General features: G+C 47.9%; 1 pseudogene; it reads right to left on the minus strand.

The window, feature by feature from the left end:
* Nucleotides 1–4,865: 4,865 nt before the first annotated feature.
* On the minus strand, nucleotides 4,866–9,356 carry LOC118679009 (annotated as a pseudogene).
* Nucleotides 9,357–12,322: the final 2,966 nt, after the last annotated feature.

The following is a 12,322-nucleotide window of genomic DNA, read 5'->3' on the forward strand; positions in this document are numbered from 1 at the left end:
GTTGGCATCATGGGGAGAGCAGTGCCTAGGAGTGGGCACTCCCAGAGAGAGGAGTCCACTGCATGCCAGCCCGGCCCCTATGAGCCGCCGCCACCACCGCCAACATGAAGGACGTGTGGATCCTGTCGGCAGGAGAACCTGGAGTTGGGAAGCCATCTGGTCAGTGAAGAATTCCCAGAGGAGGTTCCTCCCTGGGCAGAAGAAATCACTATTCCAGCTGATGTCGCCCCTGAGAGAGCACCAACACACACCTAGATTATTCAGAAGCAGAACAGAATGATGAGCAACTTCAAGAAATACCACAGGCTGATGTCATCTGCATAGTTTATGCTGTTAACAAGCATTCTATTGATAAGGTAACAAGTCGGTGGATTCCTCTCATAAATGAAAGAACAAAAACAGCAGGTTGCCTTTGACATTGGTTGGGAACAAATCTAATCTAGTGGGATATAGTAGTGTGGACACCATATCACATCTGGCCCCCAAGTAGCCTAAGTACTTAGGCTGTTCACTATTGACTGAACAAGAGTCTCAAGCTTCAGCCATTACAGTAACGAGATAAAAAGATAGACCTTCAGGAAAAAGACTCAAAGAAATGTGTTCAGAGATAATATAATTGGGTGAAAAAACTGGGGAAAGTGGAGTTCTTCAGACTCTTCTTGGAAGAAACTTAATGAGGCAGAAGGAAATTCGTGATGATCATAAATCCTACTATGTGAATAATCCCTGTTTATGTATGTGGATGAGAAGTACTTGTTGCATGATATCTCCGAATAGGAATCTTTCACTGGGGCTGAGAGCACTGTGACATTGCATGCCTGGTATATGATGTCAGTAATCCCAAGTCCTTTGAATACCATGCCAGGATTTTTTAAAATATGTTTTTATTGATTTCAGAGAGGAAGGGAGATAGAAATACCAATGATGAGAGAGAATCATTGATCAGCTGCCTCTGTACGCTCCACACTGGGGATCAAGCCTGCAGCCGGGGCATGTGCCCTTGCCCGGAATCGAACCTGGGACCCTTCAGTCCACAGGCCGATGCTCTATCCACAGCAAAACCAGCTAGGGCTGTGCCAGAATTTTTAAGCAACACTTTATGGACAGCAGAATCCTTTGCTTAATCATAGCTGCAAAGTCAGACCTGCATGAAGTTAAACAAGAATATAGTATTTCACCTGCTGATTTCTTCAGGAAACAAAAGCCTCCACCACAAGCCTTCACTTGCAGTACTGCTGAGGCAGCCAGTGAAGATGTCCTTGTTAAGTTGACAACAATGGCCATGTACCTGCACATGACACAAGCTGACCTCAAGAGCTCCACGTTTTGGCTTCGAGCAAGTTTTGGTGCTACTGTTTTTGCCGTTTTGGGCATTGCTATGTACAAAGCATTATTGAAACAGCAATGATTAAAAAAAATGCTGGTCCCTACCAAAACATACTTTTACGTACATTCTGAATGCTTTAAACTCTGCTAGAAATATTGACATAATTGCAGAGTTACTTTAGTAATTATTTGTAATTCGTGCATAAGAGTATTTTAACGACGATTGTAACTGCAGTATGGGCTAGCTAGCATATGGAAAGAAACAGCTTAACAGCCAGACTAAAGTGGCTAAATTCCAGAGGCCAAAAGGCAATGTTTTGTAAATAATGTACATATTCAGGCAAGATATGGTCTCCCAAACTTAGTTCTAGAAATGATGTTTCTACATAGTATTGTTGATGCTCAGTAGGCTCATTCTCCTAGGCGTAAGTCAGCTCATGGATCACTTATTTATTTCACATTTACCGGAATGGTCTTTGGGTCCTTGAAGTACACAGGCACAATTTGCCACTTTCTCTCCTTGTTAAAAACAAACAAGCTGCCCTGACGAGTTTGGCTCAGTGGATAGAGCGTCGGCCTGGGGACTCAAGGGTCCCAGTTTCGATTCTGGTCAAGGGCATGTACCTTGGTTGTGGGCACATCCCTAGTGCGGAGTGTGCAGGAGGCAGCTGATGGATGTTTCTCTCTCATCAATGTTTCTAACTCTCTATCCCTCTCCCCTCCTCCCTGTAAAAAATCAATAAAACATATTTTAAAAAAACAAACAAGCCAGTGTCAGCTTACCAGCACAGCCTTGGTTGAGTCAAATGGGTGGGCCCGCCTGGAAGCCACCCACTGTCTAGACCAGTGGTCGGCAAACTATGGCTCGCGAGCCACATGCAGCTCTTTGGCCCCTTGAGTGTGGCTCTTCCACAAAATACCACGTGCGGGTGTGCACGTACAGTGCCATTGAAACTTCGTGGCCCATGTACAGAAGTCGGTTTTCAGCCTGGGCGAGTCTATTTTGAAGAAGTAGCGTTAGAAGAAGTGGGGCGTGTCGGTTGGTTGGGCGGTCAGTCGGTCGGGCGTTGCGGAGACACGGTTCAGGCAGGCCACGGGATATGCAGTGCAGGGGAGGCGCGAGCGATTCATGCATGAGTTGAGTGAGCTAGTCAGTCAGCAGTCTCATTGTGCAGTGGTTAGTGCTAGTCGCGTCTGCAAATCGCGCGCGGGTGACAAAAGATAGACAAAATAAGTATACAAGACGAGTGTGGATGGGAGAGTTCGAAGGGGTCGACCTCAGAAACCGTACCTCAATCAGATTGAGGACTTTCTTAGCAAAGGCCAGCTTAGGAGTATCCTAGTTAATAACAATGTACCTACCTATATAGTTTAAGTTTAAAAAATTTGGCTCTCAAAAGAAATTTTAATCGTTGTACTGTTGATATTTGGCTGTGTTGACTAATGAGTTTGCCGACCACTGGCCTAGACAATTGTATAGCTGAGTGGAGGCTCTCCTTAAGGAAGGAGGAGCTAAAGGCAATTAGAGGAGTTACCTACAGGGTCCTGTTGCTTCCTTTGCCAGGATGTTGAATTTTTTTTTTTTTTTAAGAAAATGATAATACTGCATATGCATTTTCAGACTGTGCATATTTTTTTTTAATTAAATCTTTATTGTTCAGATTATTACATTTGTTCCTCTTTTTTTTTCCCCCCATAACTCCCCTCCTCCCAGCTCCCGCCCCACCCTCCGCCCTCACTCCCCACCCACTGTCCTCTTCCATAGGTGCACGATTTTTGTCCAGTCTCTTCCCGCATCTCCCACACCCCTTTCCCCCCCAAGAATAGTCAGTCCATTCCCTTTCTATGTCCCTGATTCTATTATGATCACCAGATTATTTATTCACTTGATTCTTAGATTCACTTGTTGATAGATGCATATTTGTTGTTCATAATTTGTATCTTTACCTTTTTTTTTCTTCTTCCTCTTCTTAAAGGATACCTTTCAGCATTTCATATAATACTGGTTTGGTGGTGATGAACTCCTTTAGCTTTTCCTTATCTGTAAAGCTCTTTATCTGACCTTCCATTCTGAATGATAGCTTTGCTGGATAAAGTAATCTTGGTTGTAGGTTCTTGGTATTCATCACTTTGAATATTTCTTGCCATTCCCTTCTGGCCTGCAAAGTTTCTGTTGAGAAATCAGCTGACAGTCGTATGGGTATTCCCTTGTAGGTAACTGGGTTTCTTTCTCTTGCTGCTTTTAAGATTCTCTCTTTGTCTTTTGCTCTTGGCATTTTAATTATGATGTGTCTTGGTGTGGTCCTCTTTGGATTCCTTTTGTTTGGGGTTCTCTGCGCTTCCTGGACCTGTAGGTCTATTTCTTTCACCAGGTGGGGGAAGTTTTCTGTCATTATTTCTTTAAATAGGTTTTCAATATCTTGCTCTCTCTCATCCTCTGGCACCCCTATAATTCTGATGTTGGTGCGCTTGAAGCTGTCCCAGAGGCTCCTTACACTATCTTCATATTTTCGGATTCTTTTTTCATTTTGCTTTTCCATTTGGGTGTTTTTTGCTTCTTCGCATTTCGAATCTTTGACTTGATTCTTGCGCTCCTCTGGTCTGCTGTTGGGTGTCTGTATAATATCCTTTATTTCAGTCAGTGTATGCTTAATTTCTAGTTGGTTCTTTATCACAACATCGAGGGTCTCATTAGATTTCTTGAGGATCTCACTACATTTATCGGCGGTCTCACCAGTCTTTTCGAGGGCCTTACTAAGTTTATCGGCAGCTTCTAGACAGTTCTTAAGAGACCTTAAAAGTGTGGTTCTGAACTCAATATTCTCCATTGACAGTTTTGTCCTGTTTCTTTGTCTCCGCATTTTTTATGCTTTCTTGGTGCACCCCCTAGTGGTCTTTGTCCGCAGTCTTGTTGCCTTTAAGCCTTGATTGATGTCGGCAATACCGGGGTGATTTGACCTCCAGGCTAACTGGCTATGAGAGTCTGCTGTGTCTGTAGTGGGAGGGCTTCTGTGCTGGATCTCTAGGGCGGTGCTAATCTAGCGTTTGCCTGAGGCTATCCGGCAAATGGTTCTGTGCAGGGCTTGGGCGGGGCGGGTCCCCGGGGATCTACAGGGCGGGCGGAACAAGCAGTTATGGCAACTCTCAGTTCCTTCCCCAGGGGCTCTGCCTCTCAGAGCCCCAGCAATGGCTGCAACCTCGGAGAGAAAGCTGCCTTCGAGTTCCGACCGAAGCCAGACAGTCCCGTTTCTCCCGTTTGAGTCTCGGTCCCCAGAGACTCGCCCGGATCTGGAGCTCAGAGTCTGAAACTCCCTCCCGATTGAAAACAACAACCGCGCCCTCCGCCGCCAGCCCGCTCCGCGCGCACACTCCGCACCTGAGTATTTCACTTCAGCACTGCGCCTCCTCTGAGTCTGGGTATGATATTCTCTTTCCTCCTAGTTGTAGAATTTCCACTCAGCCAGCCTTCCCGTGGTTCTGGGTGATGTCCTTTCTGTGCTTTAGTTATATCTCTGAAGTGGTTGTTTGAGGCAGCGATCTCCGGCGTTAACCTATGCCACCATCTTGGTTTCTCCAGCAGGATGTTGAATTTTATAGCCCTTTCAATCAAATGAGAAAAAAGGTTTGTCTGTTATCAATGATTTCAGTTCAAATAAACAGTCACCACTACAACAACTGAATTTCCTCCCAAAGTGTAAGTCATTCTACAAGGGCTGTGTCTGCCCTAGTGATTCAGCAGCTGCCTGTGGCACGAGTGTTCTATGTCTGGCTGCGATAATCTAGAAGCAGCACTTTTTAAAATGGTAAAATAAATCTCATGAATATAAACTTTCATGATAAACCTATTTTTTCCATCATTGACTGTGGAGAAGCAGGGGACTTGGTTAGAATGTCTGTAAGGAGGATTATCCGAAAGGTCAGGGCCTCTGAGGGGACCTTGCTGAAGCAGTCCAAACAAGTCTGAGCTGCTGGGTGTTTTGCTAGAATCTCTATGTTTAGTCTTTAAGCATATACTCAAGGATACCTACCCTGCTGATTGTATCTAGAGGTTAATTTTAGTTCAAGCTGTTGTGACAATAAATGCCAAAGGAGGCAGGTGAACAGGGCTACTTGGTGGCGATAGCCAAGTAGTGCCTTAGCGCCCTCTTTCACAGAAACGTGTGTCAGAGTAATCATTCATCCGTCGCTCAGGGTCTGCCCAGGGTCTGCCTGTCAGTCCCGGCAAAGTGGTGCCCCATGGGAGGAGGAACCAGGAATGCAACGAAACGCAACGGAACACTCCAAAACTAAGAGTAAGAAAATGAAGGTAACTGCAGGAAGTCATTGGAGCCGGCTTGGGATTTCCAAGTTCCAGGGAATTGTTTCTCAGCTAAGGAATTCACTACGTCTGTTATGCTTCTTAAGAATGTCAGTATGTTGCCGAAACCGGTTTGGCTCAGTGGATGGAGCGTCGGCCTGTGGACTGAAAGGTCCTAGGTTCGATTCCGGTCAAGGGCATGTACCTGGGTTGCGGGCACATCCCCAGTAGGAGATGTGCAGGAGGCGGCTGATCGATGTTTCTCTCTCATCGATGTTTCTAACTCTCTATCTCTCTCCCTTCCTCTCTGTAAAAAATCAATAAAATATATTTAAAAAAAAAAAAAAAAAAAAAAAAAAACAATGTCAGTATGCTTTCCATTGGAGAAATAATCCTGTTTCTGAAAGTAAGGAAAAAAAGGTTTTTCCTGTATTTGCCTAGGAAGCAAAGGTTTGATATATATGATTAAAATAATTATGTTATATTAATCTGGAAGTTAATTACTTTAAATGAATAAATTACTTAATACCATTTAATAACAATAATTAATAATAATAATAATAATATATCTTTGACCACCTTCCTAGGGTTTGAATTTTAAGATATGCTTTCTCTCCTTATGAAGTAAAATTTTATACTTAAGGTATATGGGGAGCTCTGATAAGTAAGAAAATAATAATTATATTCTATTTATATATGATATTAGATTCTGATATGCTTTCATTTATAACTGTTAAGTTGGAATATTGTGCTTTACAAAAAGCACAATATGTCATATTACTCTATAAAGTATCTAGATTTATATAAATACTGGCAAGAAAAATCAGATGAAAAAGAGTTTAATTATAGGACTAAATAAACTAAAAATAATTAGTTTTGGTAATTATTGTTCTCATGGCAATGTGTTTGCATGGATCCAATAAGAATCTGATTTCTTCATAACAGGACATAAGTCAGTTTCCAATTGTAGTTTTATTAACCAAAACTTTGCTGGATTCTCATGTCTGAAAGAGACAGGCCAGGACTCTGGATGTCACCAGGATGCTCTAAGGAATGAAGACTGACTGAAGCCGATAAGCCCCTTGGATAAATAGCCTGGTACCTTGCTTGGTCATGTGGTTCATGGCAGTCTTTCCAGGTAAGGAACAAAGGTTGCTTTCCAGAGAGATGGCATGAAAGAAACATCAAGACACCTGTAGGGACCTCAACTTGAGGAATACACTCCAACTCTATAGGTATTGCAGGTGAAGCCTGATGGCAACTGTGTGGCTTAGCTTCTTTGCCCTGGGGGTAAGCTTTATCATGAGATTCCAGCAAGGCATATATATATATATATATATATATATATATATATATATATCTACACTAATAAAAGAGAAACATGGTAATTGGCGTACGACTGCTACCCTTCCCATTGGCTAATCAGGGTGATATGCAAATTAACTGGCAGCCAAGATGGCAGCCGGCAGCCAGGCAGCTGATGCGAACAGGGAGGCTTGCTTGCTTCAGTGATGGAGAACTCCAACGTTCCCCGCCTGACTTGCCGGCATCTCAGCTGCAACTCTAAGCAACTATGTTGCGAATATAGAAGCTAAAAAACCCCAGAAACCTGCTTTACTCAGCCGGGGCTTCAGCCAGCTGGACCACAACATTGTATCAAATACAGACGGTAAACAAAGGCCAGAAACCTGTTTTCAACAGCCGAGGCCTCAGAGCTAAAGCTGGCCCAGAATAAAAAGAGAAAAAAAGGAGTGGTTGGGAGCTTCAGTCCCAGCCTGAAAACAGCCCTCAGCCCCTCAGCCAGACTGGCCAGGCACCCCAGTGGGGACCCCCACCCTGAAGGGTGTGTGACCAGCTGCAGACTGCCATCATCCCCTCACCCAGGCTGGCCAGGCACCCCAGTGGGGACCCCCACCCTGATCCAGGACACCCTTCAGGGCAAACCAGCCAGCCCCCACACGTGCACCAGGCCTCTATCCTATATAGTAAAAGGGTAATATGCCTCCCAGCACCGGGATCAGTGGAGCCTCGGGGCCTCCCGGCACCGGGATCAGCATGACAGGGGGCAGCGCCCAAACCCCCTGATCGCCCTGCAGCTCTGTGTGTGACAGGGGGCGGTGCCCCAATTCCCCTATTGGCCCTACTCTGTGAGTGACAGGGGGGAGCTCCTCAACCATAACCTCCCCATTGGCCCTGCCCTGAGTGTGACAGTGGCGGTGCCCCAACCACCTGATCGGCCCTGCTCTGTGGGTGATAGAGGGCGGCACCCCAACCCCCTGATACGCCCTGCCCTGAGTGTGACAGGGGGCGGTGCCCCAACTCCCCTATTGGCCCTACTCTGTGAGTGACAGGGGGGAGCTCCTCAACCCCCTGATACGCCCTGCCCTGAGTGTGACAGTGGCGGTGCCCCAACCACCTGATCGGCCCTACCCTGAGCGTGACTGAGGGTGGCATCGCAACCTCCCAATCTGCCCTGCTCTGTGCATGACAGGGGAAGGCACCCCAACTCCCCAATCGGCCCTGCTCTGAGCCCGACCAGGGGCTGCACCTAGGGATTGGGCCTGCCCTCTGCCACCCGGGAGCAGGCCTAAGCCAGCAGGTCGTTATCTCCCGAGGGGTCCCAGACTGCGAGAGGGCACAGGCCGGGCTGAGGGACCCCCGTTTCCCCGAGTGCACAAATTTTTGTGCACCGGGCCTCTAATATATATATATGTTTTTTAACGTATAGCGGTCAGTGTATGTAAAGTGCCAGTACAACCTCCGAAAATAGTGCTCTCCCACGTCCAGTCCCAGGGCGCCCGGGCTAGCCCTTGCCCGAGAGGTCCAGCGGCTGCAGGAAGGGCGGCAGCTCATCCAGGGCCTTGGGGAAGCGGCAGGGCGAGATGGCGGTGACCCGCACCTGCATGGCGCGCACGAAGAGCGAGGGCGGCGCCAGCCCGCCAGCCACTGGAACTTGTCTTCGCCCAGCAGCCGCTGCCAGCGCGGCCGGTCGCCCAGCAGCTCGCAGCGGGCCAGGCGGGCGGCCGCGGGCGTGTACAGCACCAGCAGGTCCAGCAGCAGCAGGCGGCGCTGGCGCGCCTCCCTGGGTGCAGCGGGCGCCTCTCTGGGCACAGCGGGCGCCCCGGTGGCAGGGGTGGCCCCGGAGTCGTGGCCCAGGTGGCGCAGCAGCAGCTCGAGTGGCGTGAGGCCCCCGCCATCGCGCAGGCCGAGCAGCAGGAAGAGGCACTCGGGCGGCGCCAGTTCGCAGGCCACGTGCAGCGCCGTGCCCCCGCCCTCCGCGCGGCCGCAGCCCGGCGGTCCAGCAGGCGCGCGCTCCTCGGCCGGGAAGTCCCGCTCGGGGCGCAGGACGCGGCGCAGGGCGCCCACGCGGGTGCAGCGCACGGCCAGCGCCACGGGCGGCCCCGGCGCGGCGCAGCAGCGGAAGCCGGGGAAGGTGGCCGGCAGGTAGTGCACCAGCGCGTAGAGCAGCGCCTCGGACGGCGAGTAGGCGGCGGCGAGCCCGCGCTCGTCCCCGTGGAAGGCCTCGCTGGCGCGCATGTCCTCCGCAGCCGCACGGGCAGCAGGTCGCGCACCGCCTGGCAGAAGGCGAAGGAGGACTTGCGGCACTGCTTCTGCGCCCGCAGGCGCGCTGCGCTGGCGCCCTCCGCTCCCCGGGCCGCTGTGCGTCCCACGGCATGCTGGCAGGGGCCACGCCGGCCTCCGGGCATGGGCTCCGCGGCCAACCACCTGGTTCCTGCACGGGATCCCCTAGCAGACGTGGGTCTGCCACTGTGCCTCGCAGAACCTCGGCTCCTTCATCGTGGGGGGCGGTGGCCTCGGGCCTGGCTCCCGCCCCGTGGCGGCAGGAGCGCGCGGGCCCTGCGCAGGGAGTGCGGAGGCGAAGGTCCCAGGAAGGACGGACAGACGGGGAGTGGCCGCCGCCCGCGCAGCCACTCTCTGGGCCGTGGTCCGTCCCAACGCTGGGCGGCGGGCGGGCGGCGGGGGTCGCAGTGCGGCCCTGGCTGGGCAGCAAGGCATATATTTTTTAATAGTCTATGTAAGCAACTCTTATCCTTGTGTTCATACAAATAATCAGGCCAAATTATAACTAGATTTAATATAGTAAGTAAATTAGTCTTTAATAAAAATTTTAGGGAGAACAATTGTTTCAACAGGAGATTATTAGAAACTGTTCTAACTTTTGCCTAATAATACTAAATTTTATAATACAGTTTCTCTCCCCCCGATTACAAGCCCTACTTACACCTAGGCAATGCCACCTCTACGCACCATTGCCACCTTCTATGCCCAGTCCTCATCATCCCTCTGACAGAGAGCAAGGATCTCTTGGCTCTGAGAGAAACCTCTGACCTGCCTCAGTAGGAAGTAATTACAGAAGAAACCCAGCCTCCTCTTTTCCTAAAAAAATTCGGAGCCAAGATCCTAGAGGGGGATGTAGTAAGCAGTTAGACAGACATGAGCAGAGCAAGGACGATAGGCCAACTAGAGGAGAGATAGACTCTGAGACATACTTCTTACCACTCCAACTGCTCTGAAGCTGGGAATAGAGGAACCTGTGTAGAACTAACCTTTACTCAAACTAATTAGAAGGAATTTATAGTTTTCATGTAATAGAAGGTATAGAAATAAAGGGGGAAAAAGCAAAGTAGATAAACTAAAAGGGTATGTGTAAGTTACAAAAGGATATGTATAAGCTACAGAAGGTATATATAAATTGCAGAAGGTATGTGTAAGTTGTAAAAGGAATGTATAAGTTACAAAGGGTCTGTACAAGTAAAAAAGAACTAAAGTTGAGGAAGTAAAAATTGTAAGAAGGGATATAAAGAAAGGAATATAACAGGAAGAAAGGAAAATTAGAGTAGAAATAATTTGTGAAAGTTATGAGTGTTTATTATGAAAGTTATAAGAATGTTTATAGGGGGAGAAACCAAGATGGCGGCATGGGTAAACACCGGAGATTGCTGCCTCGCACAACAACTTCAAAAGTACAACTAAAAGACGGAACGGACATCACCCAGAACCACAGGAAGGCTGGCTGAGTGGAAATTCTACAACTAGAGGGAAAGAGAAAAGCATACCGAGACTCAGAGGAGGCTCAGTGCCGAAGTAAAATACTAAGGTGCGGAGGTGTGTGCGGAGCGGGCTGGCGGCTGAGGGCGCAGTTGTCTGTTTCAATCAGGAGGGAGTCTCAGGCTCTGAGCTCCAGTTCCGGGCGAGTCTCTGGAGACCCAGACTCAAACGGGAGAAGTGGGACTGTATGGCATCGGTCGGAACTCGAGGGCAGCTTTCTCTCTGAGGTACTTGCAGCAATTGCTGGGACACAGAGAAGCAGGGCCTCTGAAGGCAGGACTGAGAGCAGCCATAACTGCTCGATCTGCCCACCCTGTTGATCCCCTGGGACCCGCCCCGCCCAAGCCTTGCATGGAGGCATTTGCTGGATAGCCCCAGGCAGAGGCTAGATTAGCACCTCCCTAGAGATCCCGGACAGAAGTTCTCCCACTGCAGACACAGCTGATTCTCACAGCCAATTGGCTTGGAGGTCAAATACCCCCCAGTGTTACCTACAACAATCAAGGCTTAACTACAACAAAACTGTGCACAAAGACCACAAGGGGGTGCACCAAGAAAGCATAAAAAATGCGGAGACAAAGAAACAGGGCACAAATGACAGAAATGAAGGGGAGCAAACTGCTGGATACAGAGTTCAAAACCACACTTTTAAGGTCTTTCAAGAACTGTCTAGAAGCTGCCGATAAATTTAGTAAGAGCCTCGAAAAGACTGGTGAGACCGCCGATAAATGTAGTGAGATCCTCAAGAAATCTAGTGAGACCCTTGATGTTGTGATAAAGGACCAACTAGAAATTAAGCATACACTGAATAAAATAAAGAATACTATACAGATTCCCAACAGCAGACCAGAGGATCGCAAGAATCAAGTCAAAGATTTGAAATATGAAGAAGCAAAAAACACCCAACTGGAAAAGCAAAATGAAAAAAAATTCCAAAAATACGAAGATAGTGTAAAGAGCCTCTGGGACAGCTTCAAGCGTACCAACATCAGAATTATAGGGGTGCCAGAAGAAGAGAGAGAGCAAGATATTGAAAACCTATTTGAAGAAATAATGACAGAAAACTTCCCCCACCTGGTGAAAGAAATAGACTTACAGGTCCAAGAAGTGCGGAGAACCCCAAACAAAAGGAATCCAAAGAGGACCACACCAAGACACATCATAATTAAGATGCCAAGAGCAAAAGACAAAGAGAGAATCTTAAAAGCAGCAAGAGAAAGAAACTCAATTACCTACAAGGGAGTGCCCATACGACTGTCAGCTGATTTCTCAACAGAAACTTTGCAGGCCAGAAGGGAGTGGCAAGAAATATTCAAAGTGATGAATGCCAAGAACCTACAACCAAGATTACTTTATCCAGCAAAGCTATCATTCAAAATTGAAGGTCAGATAAAGAGCTTCACAGATAAGGAAAAGCTAAAGGGGTTCATCACCACTAAACCAGTATTATATGAAATGCTGAAAGGTATCCTTTAAGAAGAGGAAGAAGCAGAAAAAGGTACAGATACAAATTATGAACAACAAATACGCATCTATCAACAAGTGAATCTAAGGATCAAGTGAATAAATAATCTGATGAACAGAATGAACTGGTGATTATAATAGAATCAGGGACATAGAAAGGGAATG

This window comes from Myotis myotis, unplaced genomic scaffold (assembly GCF_014108235.1).
Source record: "Myotis myotis isolate mMyoMyo1 unplaced genomic scaffold, mMyoMyo1.p scaffold_m19_p_22, whole genome shotgun sequence".
Lineage (NCBI taxonomy): Eukaryota > Metazoa > Chordata > Mammalia > Chiroptera > Vespertilionidae > Myotis > Myotis myotis.